General features: G+C 40.6%; 1 protein-coding gene across 5 annotated transcripts in view; it reads left to right on the top strand.

Moving 5' to 3' along the window:
- Window positions 1-15,975, top strand: part of LOC311088251 (uncharacterized protein) — a 114,155-nt gene that overhangs the window by 32,281 nt on the left and 65,899 nt on the right. The window contains exon 3 of one of the 5 annotated variants that reach the window (XM_084122106.1): window positions 3,120-3,879. The exons of 3 other annotated variants lie outside the window; for them this stretch is intronic. The gene's annotated coding sequence lies outside the window, so the exon portion shown is untranslated. Of the gene's footprint in view, window positions 1-3,119; window positions 3,880-15,975 lie in introns of those variants that run through there. One more of the 5 variants, XM_084122104.1, reaches the window with a different exon arrangement.

Below are 15,975 nucleotides of genomic sequence, written 5' to 3'. Positions count from 1 at the left end.
CATTATGTAAAACGTCCAAACTGTTTACAAATCAAAATCCGGACATACTGTGATGCATGTATGAATTATGTTAGACTAAGTTAGTAATGTAATAGCCAATGTTAGCAGTGCAGCATCTAGAGCCCGAATTTGCTTTTATATAAGTTAACCTTGTTTACGTTACTTTACGACCTGCAACATTTCATGACTGCACACATAGGCTATAACGTTACTTTACTGTAAATCAAAGATTTGACGATGGATTATGTGGGAAGCCTTAGTATCTCCGACCGTGGCGATTATATAAAAAAAAATCAAACTTACTCTCAACAACAATGGTGAGATCTTGCTGGATCCCTATGCAGTACATGACGATCTTTGGATTGTGGATGACAAGAAGTGGCCAGAAATTGTATGGCCTGATATATATAATTATCTTATTCAGACACCAAGTGTGTATACAAGACAAGAGAAATGATTAGAGCGTACAAATCCCTTACAACAACTACGTGCTATGTGGTCATGTGCAGCTCGTCAAATTATGAATAGAAAAAAATATAGCATACAACTTAGGGTTAGGGTTAAAACACTGTAGACAAGAAACAGAACAACCTAGCATATAGGGGGGGGGGGGGGGTGTCTACCAATTTGGCATCGGACGATGTCTACAGTGAAACATCACGATTAACGATGACATTGGGAAGGGGATGGGAGGGTGGGGGTAATGTGACATAACTGCCATATTCAAACTGCTTTTGTGCTATGGCTGGCGCTGAGCTAAAGACAGACGCGCCCAGCGCTTGTCATATCACAATGAGACACAGCTGGGACAAATGAACTAACGAGTAATTAACAAGACAACAGGTGAAGGATCAAATAAACCTTGAAACAGACATATTCCATCAAAGGGGTGGTAGCCTTGGTGGCTGACGAGGGCGTGGTTTACCCAGAGCAGGAAGCCTCTAGTGCTGAGCCGGAAGTGCAGCGGGCCCAGGGCGGAGCCGGCAGATCGGGGCTGAGCATCTCGGGGTGAAGAAGCTCGGGCTCTGCAGGACTGACGTGAAGAAGCTCAGGCTCTGCAGCACTGACGTGAAGAAGCTCAGGCTCTGCAGCACTGACGTGAAGAAGCTCAGGCTCAGCAGAACTGACGTGAAGAAGCTCAGGCTCAGCAGGACTGACGTGAAGAAGCTCAGGCTCTGCAGCACTGACGTGAAGAAGCTCAGGCTCAGCAGGACTGACGTGAAGAAGCTCAGGCTCTGCAGGACTGACGTGAAGAAGCTCAGGCTCTGCAGCACTGACGTGAAGAAGCTCAGGATCGGCAGGCATGACGTGGAGAGATTCTTGAGTGGCGGCCATCTTGGTAGATCGCGTTGACATCAGTGGTGGATCTGCCATGCTGGATATCAGTCTTTGACGCCCAGAGACTGATCTGGTGGCAGGCCTGATGGCTGGCAAGCTGGTTTTCTCCTCATTCTCCCTGATGGTAAAGGAGGATCTATTGTGGTCAAGCACCCACTCTACATAGTCCTTGAAGCTCCCCCGAGGACCATCTCTGGGCAGGCGTGCTCTGGTCTCTGAGTTGAGGAAAACACACTGAGGCTGGTGTCATCATAATGGACAAAAGGTACCAAATCCACATACCTCTGTGTGTGGGCCTCGAGAGACAGATCCCCCTGGGAGAGGAGGTAGTGATGTTACGTATGACACTGAAGCTTTGATGCGCGTATCACACAAGCGACACAATTTCTAGTGAAGCCCCGTATCGGGGTGTGTATTGGTTTACTAGAGTCACGTGATCGATGACAAACGAAGCCTCACTTTCTGTCCAATCACGTGCGCGTTTCGCTTTGGGTGTCAGAAGGCTCGAACTCCAGATCGTATTTAACGAGTTATTGTTGCCTCAGTCTGGTTGATGTGTTTGTGAGGAGAGTGCTGTACTTTTAAAGTTAATCAATATATTACATTTAATAACCAACATTTATTTTTCACTACTTGGGCTATTATTTTTTGTTGTTTTTGTGTCCCTTTTTTTGTAAATTTTTTGGTGATTTTAGGTAATTTTGTTGTTGGTATTTGGGTTTTGGGGGGAAGGGATAGGGTGTTGCTGTTTGGTTAAGGGTTTGTATTTAGAGCAATGGCAACAGGCAAAAATAATAAATATAATTAAAAACTTTATCACCTTTCTGTAATTCCTAAAGTCAAGCACTATTAGTAACAAGTGTCATAAGCACACTTAATAACAGAAGATCCTATCAGACAATGTACTTATTCATTTTGTGTGTGTGTGGGGGGGGAGTGTAGGCCTAATCTTGTTGAATCATATAAGCTTATATTATATTATATTTTATTGTCACACTTTAATGGGAAAATGAATTTATTTAATGAACAAATCAAACACAAACACAAACATGTAAGGCTTTTATTTGTACACATAACATTGAAACTATGGAGTGTGTTGTGGTTGCTTCATCTGCCAGAGCTTCTAACACAGGCTTCTGGCTGCTTTATTTTAAATAAGCACCAGATGGCGCTGTTCTCGACCAGTTCTTGACACTCTCGAAGCTTTGAATCTTTTCCCGGAACAGTCAGGGGAAAGCCTCAGTGATTCATGAGGCTTAATTTCCCCATCCCTAAGAGGAGGAGAATCTCTACCGCTGCTAGATCCATTTTTAGGGTCTGTCGTTCTGTCACAATGCAGGTTGAAGCAGGGAAGGATGTAGGATCTACTTGCAGCAGCTTAACTTTATTTTCAAAGAACATAAAAGAAACCAAACACTCTAGACAAGAAACAGAACAACCTAGCATATAGCGGCGACAGACAAGAAACAGCCTGAAACACAGGGCTTAAATACACCGAACAGATCAGGGAAACGGGACATAGCTGGGACAAATGAACTAATGAGTAATTAACAACACAACAGGTGAAGGATCAAATAAACCTTGAAATAGACAATCACAGAACGGAAACAGATCTAAAACAAACTCAAACTATAGCAAACACACTCAACCTGAGCTGATGTTTTTTTTTTTCAGTTCATAATCAATTAGCATTCAGCTGCAACTTCTACAATCCAACATAACAGTATTAAAGTTCTGAGCTTCATTTCACTAAGTTTTCTTTCTACCACTGTGATTTTCAGGTGCTGAAGATGAACAAGATGATCAGGAGTGTCTGAGGATTTCTCTGATCGGGAAGACAGGAAATGGGAAGAGTGCAATAGGAAACAGTATTCTGGGAAGAGATGAGTTTGTCAGTGAATTAACCCTCTGGGGTCTAGGGTGTTTTTGGGGCCCATTTGTGCTTTTTTCAGTTATTTATAAACATGATAATGGCAAAGGTGTAAATTCACTCTATATAGCACAAACAGGGCTACCATAATATGTGAGCAACATGTATGTAGATGTTTGTATTTTTAAGAGAATAATGTTTATGCGTGGTTATTGAAAAAAATAAAAATTAAAGTTTCTGAAATAAGGCCACAAAACACATACTAAATGTGTCAATAAGACTTTTGACTAATGGATGTCGTTCTAAAGTTTTTTCTTCAAAATGATGTGAAAATCATCCTCCCTAATCATTCACAAAAAACAATACATTGATTTAAATTTTGCAAAAAAACACTTTCTGTTTGGAAAGCCAATATGCGAGGTGGGCGTGAAGGAGGAGTGGTTTACACCTGAGAATACAATGTCCCACCCATTATGTGTAATGACTCTGCATAATGAGCCATTCATTCAGGTGTGACACTGACTGAGCCCCACAAGAATGAATGCAAGGACATAAGATATATTTAGATGAAGACTTATATTGAGCATTTAAGATTTTGCTTACATCTATCTTGTAAATATGTTTAGCTATTTTATTAAAAAGGTTACAATTACAACAATAATTACAATTTCAACAATATTTCAAGTGCATTCTTTCTTTGTAAAAAAAATTATTATTCGCCTACATGTTATCATATGTATTTATTAGTTTGAATATAGCCAACATTGGAACAGCTAACATCTTAGTTGATGACTTAATTTTTGACAAAAACAGTATTTTATATATATATAGAGAGAGAGAGAGAGAGAGAGAGAGCAGAAATTGCATATGAGCAGAAATTGCTAAACAAAAGCTTGATGTGGCAAGATATATCATATATTCAACATATTTCAGTCGATTTTTACTCATCTCAGTATTGCAATACAGTTTGCTAAAACATCATCATTCATTCACACACAGAAACGCGATTCAAATTTAAACTGTCTTTTTGCGAGCTGTGGTAAACAGCGCTGATCTGATCTCTGCCGTTCATGCATTCACACACAGAAACGCGATTCACTTGAGAAGGAAAAAAAAACTTACTACAGTATTCCTCAGCTCAGCTGCATCCGTTGCTCCTCGAAATACCCGCACTTCTGAGGTACATTATCCATTATTATTATTACGATAGTATTAGTCCTCACAGCACTGCGAGACGGTGTAAACTTGTGTTTTCTCGAGCTGATATGGGGGCGTTTACAGGTTTGCGTAGATTGCCTCAGTCATTTGCGTTTGAATAGCGCGCGCTCTCCGTGGGCGGGGTCACATTAAAAATAATTAGATGAGATGAGAATGACTGACATCTCGCCCTTTTCTTACAGATTACATGAACTGAGAATATTTGCTTTTTATATAAATAACTTCATTTAAAAGAAGAAAATTCAAGCTTCATGCCTGTTTGTCTGTATGCCTGTTTGACTGAGTATTCGCTGAGTTATTGTTCATTTTCGGACGCGTTTCAGAATGGGCTTCACTGACAGAGAGAAAGCAGAACTCACAGCATGTTTATTTTTCTTTATTTGGCAAAAAGCACAACACTTTGTTTTTATTGTGAGTATACACAAAAATAATACACATTTAACAGAATCGATTGATGTATCAAACTTGTTTGTAATATCAAAGTCAACAGAGAAAAATGAATTTCTTTTGAACTGATAAAAAAAAAAAGCGAGCCTATCGCGCCGGCGCGATTGCCGACCTCAGGGGGTTAAGACTAGATTCAGTCACCACAGTTTGTGAAAAGAGAGTTGGTGAAGTTGATGGTCGATCAATAACTGTTGTTGATACTCCAGGGGCCGTATTCACAAAGCATTTTATCTTACCACTAGGAGTACTCCTAAATCACACTAAAAGATTTTAGCTAGGAGTTTTCTCTTAAAAGTTATTCACAACGCCTTTCAGACCTACTCTTAGTAAAGAAAAATGACAACTCCTAAACTAAGAGTGAGTCTTCGTTGCTATGGATGACGTCATTACTCATGCACGAGCTTGACTGAAGTGACCACCGTGATTGGCTGATGATTGTAACGTGGGAATGATTCCAAACACCTCCCCTTCGATGATGAGTGACAGGTGACAGGTCTGAGAATGCGTGCGCTACACAAGTAATGCAAAGGACGGAAGATGATGAATAACTGAATAAATAGCCTAAATGAATAAAGAGTAAGGCAAAACAAATAGCCTAGTAGCCTAATGAAACATATGGATTGATGCAATATCTTTGAAACATTATTGAATTAATCTGTCACTATATGCCTTTGCCTACATTTGCAAAGATAAGAACATTTTAATTTGATTCACAATGAAACGTTACAATTAGTTTACATGCAATGAGTAGCCTAGTTTTGGTTGTTGTTGGTGGCGTTATTGCATAGTTATGCCTACAATGCAAAATTGTTCCCTCGCGATTGGAAGCTCCTGTAGCCGCCGCATTTCAAAACATTGCGACGTGAAATGCCACAAAAAGTGGTTTGTGAATAGGTCTTAGTGAGTTAGGAGTCCTCTCGACTTCTTTTAAGCTGTCCCAGGCTTAGGTGCTACTTTTAGGGCTAAAATGCTTCGTGAATTACTCTTAGTCAAAAAAATTAGGAGTCCTAAAGTTACGAGTGACACGCCCATTATTTTATGGAGTTGCTCCTAAATTCGCCAGTTAGGAGCTACTTTTAGCCTTAAAATTCTTTGTGAATACGGCCCCTGGTCTCTTTGACACGACACTGACGAATGATCAAGCAGTAAAATAAATATTGAACTGTATTTCCATGTTGTCACCTGGACCTCATGTGTCCATCATTGTGTTGAGTTAGAATGACATGAGCAGTGTGACAACTACAAAACCTCAATGAGAAATGACATAGAGAACATGGTATAAATAGGCTGAGACGAACAATAATGACAAACAGGTGAAAGCAATAATTCATGATGAGTCCAGGCAAAGGATTATGGGGACTGAAGTTCAAAGGTCAGAGGAGGAGTGCCCTCTAGTGGCCGACCTGGGCACACCAGCTGGTGACTGAGACAGAACATAACACGATTAAACACAATCAAACATGTTTGAAGCGTTCCCTGCAAACCTCCCGCTGCTCTGAGCTGCAAATGACACACACAAGGAGACCAATGTCTTTTGACACACCACGTGCAGCTCTATTTTCATGTGATGTCATCAGATATAACAAATAAATAATGAGCCAAAACATCATCAATCCTTCTTCTAAAACATGTTTATTATAAGTGTTTGTATTTTAGACCGGGTGGGATGGTTTTCATGGGAAATTGAGTACATGCGTCTCATCATATCCATAAATCGAGAGTTTAGAGGTGATATTAAATAGTCATTATAATACAATAAATGCAGGATATGCTCATATAACCGGTGGCTCGTGATGCGCTCGCCAGCGACACCAGTTATTAAACACTTTAGTTAAACACGAGACAGCAGATCACCTGGAGCTTCTATTCCTCTCCGGATATACAAAAGAACAAACATGAACAAACTTGCCCTTGTTATCTATCATGCATTAACAATGCAAAAAGGAAAAAGCATTAAAAACATTAACTGAGTAAAGAATAAACAAAAAAACAACAACAGAGAAACCATAACCGCAGCCTCTGACTGAAACACACACTAAATAATCAACACACACACACACCCACACGTGTTTAGCTGTCATGAGCGAGTGTGTGAGAGAGACCTGTGGAGGCACTGTCCTTCTCAGCAGATCAGCACTTCCTGTCAGCGGATCAGCACTTCCTGTTGAAAATTACCAACATTTACAGTAATGCTCCTCTTATTTATTTATTTTTTCTTTCACGCCTTTTACGAGTTCATCAAATAACTGTGGTGAGTATCAGTCAACAAACACAGTCATGTCATCTTCTCCTCTTATTGTCACCTGCACCTAATGTCACATGTATAGCATAGCCTTCTCTGCCAGCACAGGTTTTACATGTGATAAATGCAGGGAGATAGTCAGACTGGCGGAGAAGATTTCAGAACTAGAGACACGCATCCAAACTTTAATCGAGGTTAATTGTAAGAGTGCTAGAGCTTTAGATACTGCTTTGAATGCGACTAGCTTAGTGAGCTCTGTACATAACACGGTTCCGGCTGAAGTAGAGCCCTCGCAGCAGGGCAACTGGGTGACGTTAATTTTGGTGATCGCCGACTGGCGGAGTCGAACATCATTAGTGCCGACGTGAATAATTATCTTAGAGAATTTACGATTAGCATTAGCCAGCACTTTTAAATTTGCTTTGAAGTCAGGCGCTCTGGCTCCCGGCAAACATGTGACTATGGTCGCTGGTGTCTCTATTTTTACGTTCCGTGTGATCGAATCGCCAATAACTAGGGCACATTCAACACGATTCTCAGTGGGTGTTTCACTGAGCGGGGAGAACCTGTTTGATGTTGTAATCGGAACGGAAGAGCGGTGTTTTGTCCCGCGACTAGAGCGTCTCACCTCACTTACTAATTTTGTCTTTGTAAATGTATGTGCGATTCCTGTTCGCCGGAGTGATGAGATAGTTAGTAGTTTGTGTTCACTCAATGGCTGGTTGTCTTAGTGGTGTCCCCAAAATAATATAGAAGTCATAGACAATTGGAAAAGTTTTTGGGGCAGACCTGACCTGTTGAAAAGAGATGGTATTCATCCATCCTGGGATGGTGCTGCTCTTCTCTCTAGTAATATGGCTCATAGTCTTAGAGCTCAAACATGACAATCTGGGCCTCAGGTCAGGAAGCAGACAGACTGGCTAAATCGACCGTCTGCTAGCGGCCTCGCGTCACCAAGGTCAGATAAATCCCATCACATAGAGCCTCTTTCACCTAGATATCATCACATAGAGAATGTGTCTGTTCCCCGAATTAGGACATACAAAAAACTCCTAAACCCATTCAAGGGTAAAAATTTAATTGATGTTCAACAAATAAAAAACAGACATAATACGAATGAACAAATGCTAAAGCTTGGGTTGCTGAATATTCGATCCCTTACTTCAAAAGCACTTATTGTTAATGATATGATTACAGACTATAACCTAGATGTGCTGTGTTTGACAGAAACCTGGCTAAAACCAAACGATTACATTACTTTAAATGAGTCCACCCGCAAGATTACTGTTATAAACATGAACCTCGACTTAAACGCAAAGGGGGAGGTGTTGCTGTAATTTATAGTAATATTTTCAAAACCACTAAGAAATCAAGTTTTAAATATAATTCTTTTGAAGTGTTAGTGCTTAATGTAACAATATATAGTGTAAATGATAAATCACATCTAAGATTTGTGCTGGCTACTGTATACAGGCCACCAGGGCACCATACAGACTTTATCAAAGAATTTGCTGATTTTCTATCAGAGTTAGTATTGGCTGCAGATAAAGTCCTAATTGTTGGTGATTTTAATATACATATAGATAATGAAAAAGATGCATTGGGATTGGCATTTAAAGACATTGTAAACTCAATTGGAGTTAGACAACACGTGTCAGGACCTACTCATTCTCGTAATCATACTCTAGATCTAATATTATCACACGGAATAAATGTTGATGCCGTTGAAATTCTGCAGCAGAGCGATGACATCTCAGATCATTATCTAGTCTCGTGTAAACTTCATTTAGCCAAGGCTGCAAAGCCGACTTCGTGTTACAAATATGTTAGACCTATCACTTCTACCACTAAAGATTGCTTTATTAATAATCTTCCTGATCAGTTTCATCATCTCAGCATCCCAGATAGCTTAGGAGAACTAGAGGTATTTTGCATTTCATGGAAAGAGAGCTCGATTACTTACAGAGAGCTCTTAAAAGCTGCTAGATCTGCTTATTTTTCAACCCTAGTGGCTAAACTAACGAAAAAGAAAGCTTCAAGCCCAGAAGTTTCCAAGCAGCACAGCAGTAATGACTTTATGAACTTCTTTACTAACAAGATTGATAATATCAGGGAGAAAATTATAACTATGCAACCGTCTACTACAGTATCGCATCAGGCAGTGCATTGTAGTCTCCCTGAGGAAAATTTTTATTAATTCGCTGCTATAGGAGAGGAAGAATTTACTAAACTCGTTAAATCATCTAAATCAACAACATGTATGTTAGACCCTATACCCACTAAGCTACTGAAAAGAAATACTTCCAGAGGTCACAGATCCTCTTCTCAATATCATTAATTCATCTTTGTCTCTAGGATATATACCAAAAACCTTTAAGCTGACTATGATTAAACCGCTTGTTAAAAAAAAACGCAACTTGATCCTACAGAATTAGTCAATTACAGGCCGATCTCGGATCTACCTTATCTGTCAAAAATATTAGAAAAAGCAGTATCCTCACAACTGTGTTCCTTTTTAGAAAGAAATGATATCTGAGGATTTCCAGTCAGGATTTAGACCGTACCATAGTACCGAGACTGCTCTCATTAGAGTCACAAATGATTTGCTCTTATCATCCGATCGTGGTTGTATCTCTCTATTAGTGTTACTCGATCTTAGTGCTGCATTTGACACTATTGACCACAACATTCTTTTAAATAGACTAGAAAACTATGTTGGCATTAGTGAAATTGGTTTAGCATGGTTTAAATCATACTTATCTGACCGTTATCAGTTTGTAGCAGTAAATGATGAGATGTCTCATCGATCACAAGTTCAGTATGGCGTACCACAAGGCTCAGTACTAGGTTCTGTACAAGGCTCAGAACTGCTGTTCACTCTGTACATGCTACCCTTAGGAGATATCATTAGGAAACATGGAATTAGCTTTCACTGTTATGCCGACGATACGCAGCTCTATATTTCTTCAAAGCCTAACAAAACTTACCAATTCACAAAATTAACGGAATGCATAGTTGATATAAAAAATTGGATGACTCGTAATTTCCTACTTCTAAATTCTGAAAAAACAGAGATTCTAATTATTGGACAAAAAACTTCCTCGCGTAATAATCTAGAATACTGTCTAACACTTGATGGCTGCTCTAAGTCTTCGTCGTCGGTTAGGAACCTGGGTGTGCTCTTTGATACCAATCTTTCATTTGAAAGTCACGTGTCTAGTATCTGTAAAACCGCATTATTCCATCTTAAAAATATATCTAAATTACATCATATGCTCTCAGTTACAAATGCTGAACAATTAGTTCATGCGTTCATGACCTCAAGGCTAGATTATTGTAATGCTCTACTGGGTGGTTGCCCTGCACGCTTAATAAACAAACTACAGCTAGTTCAAAACGCAGCAGCTCGAGTTCTTACCAGAACCAGGAAGTATGACCATATTAGCCCGGTTCTGTCAACACTGAACTGGCTCCCGATTAAACATCGCATCAATTTTAAAATATTGCTGATCACTTACAAAGCACTAAATGGTTTAGCTCCGCAGTACTTGAGCGAGCTCTTAACGCATTATAGTCCTTCACGTCTACTGCGATCTCAAAATTCCAGTTGATAATACTTAGAATATCAAAATACTGCTGGCGATTCATGCACCCAGGAAAGTTGATTCATTTATCCAAATTTACAGTTCATAATTATGCATAATTAACCTTAAAATGACATGTCCACGGACAGCTTACAGGAACCCTGTCGAACAAATTACAGGTAGGCACTTCCTGTAAAATCACAGGAATTGCCCATCTGTAACTTATTTAATGGGATCTCTGTAGGCTGTTTGTGGTCAATGCATTAATAGGTCATAATTCATGATTATAAATGTTTTATTACTTAAAACATGCAGTACAGTGCACAGGAAAGACTATCAAACATGTTGGTGTACTTTACAGTTCATAACTATGCATCATTAGCCTTAAAATGACATGTTCATGGAGAGCTTACAGGGACCCTGTCAAATAATTTATTATTTGATGGGACCTCTTTAGGCTGTCCGTGGTCAATGCATTAAAAGGTCATATTTCATAATTATAAATGTTTTATTGCTTAAATCATAGCCATCAGGCGCCGAGATATGGCCAGGTGAGTTGTTGGAAAGATACGGGTGAGTGGGCCCCCTGAGTTGAGCCCCCCAATATCTCAAGTTCCACAGGTCCTAGGGAGCTGAAACTCTGTACGTGTACTAACTGGGCCACGTGCAGTCGAATGGGCTAAGTCTCGTCTCTCTAGCGCCACTAGGCGCCAAGATATGGTAGTGCGCCACCTTTATTTTTGCCCCTATTGAGCTCAAGTCTTGTGGGCATAGCAATATGGCCAAATCTGGTCTATTGGACTTGGTCCCATGTCTCTAGCGCCATCAGGCGCCAAGATATGGCCGGGTGAGTTGTTGGAAAGATACGGGGGAGTTGTTGGAAAGATACAGGTGAGTGCCCCCCCCCCGAGTTGAGCCCCCAATATCTCGAGTTCCACAGGTCTTAGGGAGCTGAAACTCGGTACGTGTACTGAATGGGCTCAGTATAGTCTCTCTAGTGCCACCAGGCGCCGAGATATGGTAGTGCACCACCCTTATTTTTGCCCCTATTGAGCTCAAGTCTTGTGGCCATAGCAATTGGGCCAAAACTGGTCTATTGGACTTGGTCCTGTGTCTCTAGCGCCATTAGGTGCTGAGATATGGCCGGGTAAGTTGTTGGAAAGATACGGGTGAGTCGTTGGAAAGATATGGGTGAGTGGCCCCCCTGAGTTGAGCCCCCCAATATCTTGTCCACTTGTGCTGAATTGTACCCTGAAACAGCTGAAAATTTCAAGTCGAAAACAGCGTCCCACCTGTGATCTATTTGACAGGTCTGTAGTCAATGGATTAATAGGTCATAATTCATAATTACATTGGTTTTATTAGGTAAAACCTACTGTAACCCACACAGGAAACTCCATTTAACTGTTTCATGTACATGTCAGCTTATAAATATGATGAATATGCATAAAAATGCTTTGTCCACAGAAAGCATATCTGGGTCATGCCAAATAAGTTGCACGTGGGCGCTTCCTGTTTAAATTGGTCAAATCAGCCTTTGTTTTTGTGCAAAAGTCTTGGGGCGTCGAACACTCATCCGTCATGCACTCCCGCGCCACACGTTCGAGGCCTGCGTCCCTCAGAGTTGGGCAAGTATTCTAAAAAAAATCAGAAATAATATTCAAGGAAAATTATCAGTCCAGAACATCCCCAGCTCAGCAAATTAAGCACTTAACAGGGTAGTACGGACCCCAGTCTTTGCATACCGTCTAAGAGGACCCTGAGGGGCCACAGATTTCAAATTGGAGCCATTCTGAGCCATTGGGACTGTTCCGTGGGATGTTCACCAAACACCTGTGAAAATGAATGGGATAAGTTGCATGTGTCAGTGGTTCCCGCCCGGCCCCCAGGGGCCCGAGGTGCTCCAAACTCGACTAAAAGCTGCGTCACGTGGCCCTCTGCGACATAGCGAGCGGGCTAGGTCGAGAGATGCCAAGTTTATTTTTTGCTATTTTTTATACATCTCTCTGTCTCACATTGATCTCTACGGGAACATGTGTCTGCTAGGGCAGAGGTCCCTAACCCCCGGGCCGCGGACCGGACATTTGGTACCGGGCCGCACAGAAAGAATAAAGAATAACTTAACGTATTTTCGGGACTATAAGTCGCTCCGGAGTATAAATCGCATCAGTCAAAAAATGCACCATGAAGAAGAAAAAACATAATATAACCTAAGTCGCACTGGACTATAAGTTGCATTTATTTAGAAATATTTATTATTATTTAGATAATTATTCTAAATATTTATTTAGAAACAACAAAAAAACAATGTTACAGACCGGACAGTTCTCCGTTACGGAAAGACTGCTTTAAAACTTTCACAGAGACCTCAAACAGAAAGCACAAAGCCTGTCTTTAAATTTTATTTCGTTTTGTATTAATTGTATCTTAATATTAATCAATGTTTCATCAACCAATTGCCTGGATTTAATAAATAAGAAGTAAATATATTAGAAAATATATAATCACGACACAGAGCCGTCCGCGCGTGAGCTGGACTCCCGTCTCATAAATGAACCGAATCTCAGTGATAAGGTAGCCTACTTGCCTCACAGACCTGAGACATAGGCCAATATAGAAAGCTTGAAATGTCTACTTTTAAACAGAACAATTCAAAACGAAAGAAAACTGACTTTTCTCTGCTTATGTGATCCGTATGTGCATTTCTCTCTGGCGCGTTCACTGCAAAGATCGCGCGTCAGCATTGTCAACTTCATCTTTCCAGCCGACATGTAAAAAACTGGTTTATTAGTATTAAAATGTTTCCTGCTATATATTACATATTCATAATCATTCATTTTGCTGGTTCGTTGTGACAGCTTTTAGGTGCTTTATTGGCAGCACCACCCTTACATGTTACATGAACACGTCAGTACCGAAAACATGAGATTTCTTTCTTTTGGGGGGCATTTTGTTTGTGTTCAGGCTTTCTCAGTTGTCTTTAGGCGCGATGTGAGGACCCTGCTAATAAAGTTGTGAGTAGGCCTACACATTGGATTCACGTTTATTATTATATTTAAAAAATACTCCAGTTTTTATGCCGGTCGTATCATTTTATTTTGTTGTATTTATCCGCCACACCTTAAAGGCCGGTCCGTGAAAATATTGTCTGATATTAAACCGGTCCGTGGCGCAAAAAAGGTTGGAGATCGCTGTGCTAGGGTTAATGCAGCAGTTAGGATTAGAGGGCCTAAAAGGCTCAGGAAGCATCTAGAGCCACGAAACTCGCGGGCCTGATTTGGGGGCCCGTGGCGGTCATCCGTGACAAATCTCAAGGTTCTGCGACCTTTTGACCCCATTTGGTGCCTGTTTTCTAAATGTCCCACCTGCAACTTATTCTACTAGGCTGTTGGTGGCCAATTAGCGTGAAAAAAGGTTAAAGGGACACAGAACTCTGGACATAGTATGTCTCTCCGAGATGTACGTGTCAGTTTCGGGCCTATCGGGCGTTTCCGTCAAGCCGTTTTGCTGAAACACATACTTAGAACCGACCTAAAACCATGAAATCCAGGATCTAGAACCGGGGGCCCCTGGACAACCAGCGTGTCAAATTTGGGGTCACTGTGACCTTTTGACCCCTTTTGGCCCCTGTTTATTTGACGTCCCACGTGCAACTTATTCTACTAGGCTGTTGGTGGCCAATTAGGGCGAAAAAAGGTCAAATGGACACGGAACTCTGGACACCATCCACAGGGCCCGTGACGAAACGCATATGTCAGTTTCGTGACAATCGGACCTTTCTGTCCACCCTTCACGAAGCACATGGTCAAATGAATGGTTGGCCTCTTGCACTCATAGACAGACATACCCTCTTGAAAGGTCAAACTGAACCAAAGTGAGGAGAAATTTGCACTGCAAAAAGACACACTTGGAACTGATCTAGAACCCTGCGATCCAGGATCTAGAACCGAGGGCCCCTCGACTACCACAATGCCAAATTTGGAGTCGCTGCGACCTTTCAACCCCTGTATTTCCGGCCGCCCATGTGCAACTTATTCAGTTCAAACTTCACAGGCGCTTCCAGGTCAAGGGGGTCTTTTTTGGCCAAACAAGCATACGTGGACACGGAACTCTAGAACCCGTCCCCGGGGCCCGTGACGGGACGTATGTGTCAATTTTGGGGCAATCGGACCAACATCCACGAAGTACCTATGAAATCGCATTGAATAAGTTGCACGTGTCACTGGACCTCGTTCGGCCCCTGGAGGTGCTAGGGGCCCGAAACTTCATAGAAAGCTGCGTCACATGGCCCCCGAAAACATACAGAGAGGTGAACGTCTACACACACAAAAAAAAAACACTTGTTGCCCAATGTCCACAGAACACCTATGAAAATCAATGTGAGCAAAGGATAAAGTCACTCTCCCTATTTCTACTCCAAATTAAAGGTCACTACATAGCATTTAATAACATTTAATATTCAACAATATTATTGATCTGCCTATTTAGGGTGGGCGATGATGCAATTTTCTTCTAGAAACAAACGTTGTATTATTTTCATGTTATCAATGTGAAGCTGCTTTGATACAATCTGTATTGTAAAAAGCGCTTTATAAATAAAGGTGACTTGACTTGACTTGACATAGCAAATGATTTGTAAAGACAAAATTGTCTGGCTTTTAGTGCTAACACTTATTTAGAATAATAATTTTGTATGATTTAGATATTATTTATGTAATTATTTTAATCGATCACACACAAATTTTAGTTTATCAATTATTTTTAGGCACAGTTTAAAGGAATATATTTATAAAGGTAATATAAATACGCTTTAGAATCAACAGATTAAGCAATAAAATGACTAACAGTTAAATTCTCGCAATACCTTTATCTCTTAACTTTTTCTTTGAGTTTTCCTCTTTCATAGACAGCTATTTTCTTTTTGCTGTGTAAATTTGTTAAAATTCTTAATATTTTTCAATCTAGTAATATTCTGCAGAAGAAAGAATTGAATCGCAAAAGCCTGAATTGACAGAGAGAGTTGATGATCGGCATCATTGTACCAACAAAGCCTGGTTGGATTGGTTTGGTTTTGTCAACTCAAAACTAATGCTGCAACCCTGAGTTTGTTCAACTACCATCGTGGTACAGGCGTGTGTGTGTGTGTGCGTGTGTGTGTGTGTGTGCCTGTGTGTGTGTGTGTGTGTGTCACCACACTGCACTGCCCTCTTCAGGAAGCTCTGAACATAGAGGAACATGTAGTGAATACCTCTTTTATTGATGAAACAATTATTTAT

This window comes from Abramis brama (genome assembly GCF_963993115.1).
Source record: "Abramis brama genome assembly, chromosome: 1".
NCBI classification, from domain to species: domain Eukaryota; kingdom Metazoa; phylum Chordata; class Actinopteri; order Cypriniformes; family Leuciscidae; genus Abramis; species Abramis brama.
This window is presented reverse-complemented; position numbering and strand designations above follow the sequence as displayed.